Raw genomic sequence first — 6,687 nt, 5'->3', positions numbered from 1 at the left:
ATGCCTTCATTTTTTCTTCTTTCTTTATATACACATAGGAGAGAAATTTGGTTGGATAGCACCAACCAAGAGGCGCTAAAGGTTTGCAGCTGTGAGCGACGGCATTAGCGTCGCTCAGCAAATTTAGTGTGCCGGTATCGGCAGCGCTGAGGAGTATCGGCCGGGAGCGTAGCGCCGGTGTGCAACGGTATCGACATGGATGGAAAATTTGTTTTGCGCTGCACCCGTAGTGCCCCGTCAAAGAAAGCTGGCGTGCAGAGCTGGCCCCATCATCATCATCCCTTGAAACGAGGATGACTTGCTTCCACGCTGAAAAAGGATGAGTTCACAGGTGTCTCAATGAAGGACCTAATATTCCGGATCCCGAACTACATCTAGAAGGGAGGAAGATGCCTGTGCGTGGATTTTTTTTAACGTATGGTAGCCCTTGCACACCAGCCACCACACGGGCTTGACAGAGCTAGCTCTTGGTCCAGTGGCAAGGGTTAACCAGGACGACTGGAGACCTGCTCTGCTGCACGGACCTAGTGCGCCCACATATCGCAGTGTGGGCTGGCCCGTGCTGCCCCTGGGCCCTCACCTTTCTGTGCCCCGAACTCTCACCTCTCCTGGGCCCCGATCACATCCCTCTACGAACTCTTGCCGCTCCTTCGCCCTGACCGCGCTCCTCCTGCTGTACCTGCCCGCACTGCAGTCAGCCGTTGCCCTCCTGCAGCAGCACGCGCTGCTCCCTGCAGAGGTATGCCGCCACACGCTGCTCCCTCCAATGGCCCCGGCCTGCTGATGGTCTTGCAGGTCTGGATCACGCCGATTTCCGGACCGGGACGCTGCACGCTGCTCCCTCCAATGGCCCCGGCCTGCTGATGGTCTTGCAGGTCTGGATCACGCCGATTTCCGGACCGGGACGCTGCACGCTGCTCCCTCCAATGGCCCCGGCCTGCTGATCACCTCAAAGCTGTCCCAGGGCGCTAAGGAAAGGAATGACTGCATGAGGTAAGTGTGATTGATGTATATAGATTTTTTTGCGATTTAACTGTATTTGGGGTGCGTAATGTATTGGGAATGTTTTTTGTTCCGATTTTTTTTTGCGGGAGGCCTCTCATAGGTCACAACGAAGCCAGCTCTTTAGTACAGGATATTCAATTGTTCACCTGGCCTAGCACCCTAAGAGAAGTATGGAACGCCTCCCTTAGTGCTCCACTCCACTCTCATGGCGCAAAAACTGAATTTTGCTGTTCCCGTCGCTAAAAACTTCCGGCGCTAAATTTAGCAACCGCCCGACACTCGCGCCTTCAGACCCCTCCAACCACAGTTCTAGCCCAATATATATAAAAAATCTGTGAAGGTGAATTTCCAAGAATCCAGCAGTTAAAGGGTTAAGCCATTGCACCTGTTATTATACACCTGTCTGACTCACCTGCAGGCGTACCTGTATCTGAGGAGACCAATCAGAAAAAGGGCAGGAGAATCTAGCTGTCAGCAAAATTCCTGCAGTGAACCTTAAGGGAAATAAATAGAGATCCATCATTGACGCGGTTTACTTTTAACTAGAAATATCACACAAAACCACCTGGATGTTTTTGACCTGAGAGAGTAAGAGCAGCTGTTATAAAAATACATCACTTGTGAAGGTTACTGTGCACAGACAGAGTATGTCCAAAGAGTTTGGGTAAGTGAATGCTCTGGCAGAGACAGATCTCACTAGTTGTTATAACTTTATTTTACGCTGTTACTTATTTCATGTGCCAGTTTAAACCATGTTATTACTCTGCTGTGTTTACTGAGAGAATGCGTGTAGTTTCTGTGTGAGGTTTCTGCTGTAGTGTGATTTTTTTTGCTATGTGTGTTTGCATATTCCAAGAGGAAGAAGTGAACATCAGTTGAGATTGCCACTACCTCTTTGCTCCTCAGGGTATCAGCTTCCTCCTTTGCCATTGTAAGAAACTTGAACAATATAATTAAAGTTTAAATCTGGCCACGTGATTCCATCAGAGCATCCTGTAGCCATGGTTTCAGCAATTGTTCAGTGCTATCTTAGCAATAGTTAGTGACTAGAATTGAAATGTCAAAAAAGAGAAATCGTAGGTAAATTAGTCAAGTTTAAACTTGATTCTGTGTTTACTCCGTGGGTGTGAATGATGCGATTTATTATCTAGCGACAGATCATTCATGACCTGACTTGATAATCGTGCTCCTGAATGCACTTCAAAATTATTTTCTTCTTCTTCTGTGCTCTGGTTTGCTTCCATAACCAAGTCCCTTCTTACATGGACAGGTTGTTAGCCTGATTCACAGTCACTACCAGGACAACCAGCTAAATGCGATGGAGGTCACCAATGTTCCCTTTAAGCTGCACGTTGGTGGCCGTGCAGTGCTCCAGGAACCTGCGCAGCAGACTTGCCAGCTTTTCAATGTAAAATCCACCATTGCAGTACTTCGAATGGCCCCCTTAAAGGGGCCGCGTGGCGCCAAACAAAATTACAGGGACCATTGGTCGGCACCCCACTCCTATCAGACACAAGTGCCCCGCTGGGTATCAACCCAGTAATCAGAGAGTGGAACTCTCACCTTGGCTCGCCAGGACTGTAAAGGGATTACTATCCATTAAATAGATAAACAAATGGTCCATTATTTACCTGCGCAAAAGCTTCCTCGCAGTACATGTTAGATATTCACAAAAATTTAATCAAATATATTTAATTTAGAATAGGTATTAGACAATGCCACACATATGAATAATCATTACAAGCCATAAGACTGAAGTCCCCTCCATAATGTCTGTGTGCTTGATGTGGGTTGTTGCACTTCATTTTATAACCTCGCAGCACGCCAAAATAAATAGACAGACAAAGAACGAGCTGTGGACAAAGCAGAGCTGGAAAACTTTAGAAAATAAATTCACCCAATGATACAGCACATAGTGGACAGTGGATAGAACCAACTGATGCGAAAGATAAACACTGCAGAATTCTGTAACATCCCTAAAAGCAATTAACCGATTTAAAGAGTAGTGGTGAACATCTGCCGATTGCTTCATTGAGGTTCAATATTGAATTTTGGACTAATTGTGAATCTGAACTAATTGTGGATTTTCCAACTCCTGCTGGTTGGGGTTTGGTATTCAGTGATGGGAAAATAGCAGGGACGTGGACTAAAGCTGTCATTGAGACATTGCTGATCAAAGCACAAGTGACTTGTTGACAGGCGAGGGTACCTTTAAGGCGTTTGTTTTAGTTGGCACTAAATGTTCAAACAGCAATGTTTGTGTTTTTTGGTAAAACAGTGTTTTTAATGTATGAGACCTCCTCCATCATGCTGCCCGGGAGTGGCACAATAAGAATGAAGATATGTGTCAGATAATCAAGGAGGCCACCAGGGATGTTTTGTATGGCTTCTTTATTGGAGAGTGAGCAGGTATCTATTGAGTGGTGGTGCATATGATGATGCTGCTGATGATATGCAATACTCAGGCAATGCAAATACAAAAAAAACATAGAAGCATTCGGCCCATTGAGTCCGTGCCGGCTCTCTGCAAGAGACTTCAGCTAGTCCCAACCACCGGCCCTTTCTCCATAGCCCTGCAATTTTGTTTCATTCAGGTACTTAGCTAATTCCCTTTTGAAAGCCATGATTGAATCTATCTAGAACACCCTTTCAGGCTGTGCATTCCAGATCCTAACCACTCGCTGCCTTTGGACCTTCTGCCAATCACCTTAAATCTGTGCCCTTTGGTTCTTGACCCTTCCGCCAATGGGAAACCTTTCTCTCTATCTACTCTGTCTACACTCCTCATGATTTTAAACATGTCTATCAAACCCCCTCTCAATCTTCTCTGCTCTAAGGAGAACGACTCCAGTTTCTCCAGTCTATTTGCGAAACTGAAGTCCCTCATCCCTGGAACTATTCTTGTAAATCTTTTCTGCACCCTCTCTAAAGCCTTCACATCCTTCCTAAAGTGCAGTGCCCAGAATTGGACACAATACTGCAGTTGTGGCCGAACCAGTGCTTTATAAAGGTTCATCATTGTGATATCCTTCTACTAGTCACATGCTGTTTTATACAATTCTATATTAGGAAAGTTTTTTAATACTAATTTATTACACTGCACATTACAGCAAAATAGATTGCCTTGACTTTAAAACACGTAACAGTTAAGTTTTCCCATTTCAAATTTCCATTTCTTCATCCCTTGTCTGAACTCTGCTAAGTTCTGTAACCCTTATCAGCACCTGCTCACTCGCTGCTATGTTGTCGCACTTCAGTAAAGACTAATTCTGAATTATTGCATCGTTTAAGTTAGCCTTGTTTCAATGAATCCAACTAGTTGATATGTGAAGAACCTCAGCGAAGTGACAGAGATTTTTAACCTTGTTGTGAGGCAGATGTGTTTCGTGCCAGCTGTTCCTGGGCAAGACTCATTAGTGACCTCAACAGGAGCAAACAGCAAAACTTGGCACAGTTAATTCTCCATTGAAAAAGTCTCTAGTTTGAGTAAATGATGTGGACAGACAACACAGAATTGTAAGTGCAAGTGCATTTATGTGTATACCTGCTAAGTGCATAGTTTTGTTAAAAAGCAGAATTTATCTCTCCCACATTTCCTCGTGTGAGCCTCTGCATTATGAGTATAATTATCAAGAGGATTTTCTGTTGGCTATTTTGTTGTGCCATCTGCTCTTCCCCATTGTAAATGTGGATGTGCTAATCACTTAATTGCCTCGCTGTCTGGCAGAATACAACCATTTTGCTCTTTAAACTGGTCCCATGCTCATTCTTATAAATGCAATCGGGCTGGTAAAACTGTGCCTTTAAGTAAATGGGGTGGGAAGGGGGCCGTGTGGAGGTGAGGAGAGACACTTAACAGGTGTAGACAGTTTAAGTAGTTTGTAAATCAGGAATCATGCAATCCTTTCAATACATATCAGATATACACTGATGAGAAAATAGTTAAATTGCTTTGAGATATATTTCACAAAAATGGACTCTGCCATATAAGCGTTTGATTTATGCGACGCTTTGGTACAGATAATGTAATGCGATGCTAAACTGTAAGCTTGTAAGTTTTAGTGCAGTCCAGAACAAACTGCAGCTTTTGACCTGTACTTGTCAAATTATTGAACTCAAAATGACCAATATTCAAATGATAAAAGCTTTGGCATGCATTAGGTACCTCTTTTATGAGGGGACACTCCAAAAGGGTAAAAGGACAGCTGATGAGTCCTAGGCCTTCAGCAATGCTGCTCTGAAACAGTTTGCAAGAGCATGCTCAGGAGAGGCCCAGGGAACATATTGCATGGACTTGTACTGAGGCACTGTTGCATTGTCAGGGGAGCCGGGAGGCAAAACTGGTTTGCGTCAGTAGCTAAGGAAGGGTTCCTGATGCTCATCGCTGTTTGGTGACTCTTGCTGCAATGTAAATGCATGTGAACGTCTGAGGGCATAGGATCAGCCACATGGTTAAAACGGCTGTGACACTCAGGCACCACAATACTTGGGGCTTTTATTAGCCTGCCCCGACCTTGAATCATCCCAAATCTCAGGATTGAGATTATTTGCATGTAGGGAGCAGACTTTCGCACCATTTCTAGTGTTCCCTGAGTGTCCAACCTACGGAGCACCAGGAATCTGTCAGTGGAACCATTGGTGTTGGGGGGCAGTGGCTGGCGGGCTGTTCTGGCCAAACAACTTCCAAAAAGTCACAGTATTAAAGCTCTCATTGTGTAACCGGCATTTTCAGCTTTTTGGGGACCCATTTCTGATATATCTTATCCTGGCACACAAGTATACCTGCATCATGTAGGTGTACTTTGCATTGGTAACACTGGAAGTCAAACTGGTGGGATTTAGGATGGACACCTTTATCCCACTAGTCCCGCCTTTTCTAATGACATCCATATAGATGGGAGAATATGCAACGCGGCGGAATTTCACAATGAAGAAAAAAACCTGGTGGAACTGGTTCCCACCTCAAATCCAAATGCACTCTACCTGTTTACACTGCCACGGCACCCTGCTAGAGCCAGGGATTTAGCGGCCCGACAGGGTAGGTTCTAACACATGAAGAATGGCCACTTGGATTCGGTATCAGAGCACAGCCTTACCCTAGAACTCTGCTCCTGCATGAGACAGCAGCTTCAGGAAAGAAAGAAGAAAGAATTTGCATTCATATGGCGCCTTTCACAACACCAGGACGTCCCAAATCGCATTGCAGCCAATGAAGTATTTTAAAAGTGTAGTTACTGTTGTAAAATTGGAGTTGGAGGGGAAAAATGACAAATATTTTTTGGTATCCTGATTAAAAAGAAGTTGACCCCATTAATGTTGTGCTGGTGGCTTTTTTATTTCTGACACAGGTCTTAATGCCAGACCCACGAATTGACCACTTGGATTTATATAGCACCTTTCACGACCACCGGGCGTCTCAAAGCGTTTTACAGCCAAAGTGTACTATGATGCCAGACCAGCCCGGTAAATGCCTGTAGAATTGCTAGTCCTTTGCTTAGTTTCAAGATCAAGAAACAGAAAAAGCCAGCCAATATGTCTTTAGAAAAAAACTCCCTTGTGTTGTAATGCACTTAAACTTGATTGCGTGAGTTGAAGAGAGAGGGTTAGGAAAGGCTTTCTATTGTCAATAAAACTCTTAGTTTCCTTAGTTTCTATTGTGATGTTGTAAGTCAAGGTGATCAC

The sequence above is a fragment of the Pristiophorus japonicus genome, chromosome 14 (genome assembly GCF_044704955.1).
Source record: "Pristiophorus japonicus isolate sPriJap1 chromosome 14, sPriJap1.hap1, whole genome shotgun sequence".
In the NCBI taxonomy this organism is placed as follows: Eukaryota; Metazoa; Chordata; class Chondrichthyes; family Pristiophoridae; genus Pristiophorus; species Pristiophorus japonicus.
This window is presented reverse-complemented; position numbering follows the sequence as displayed.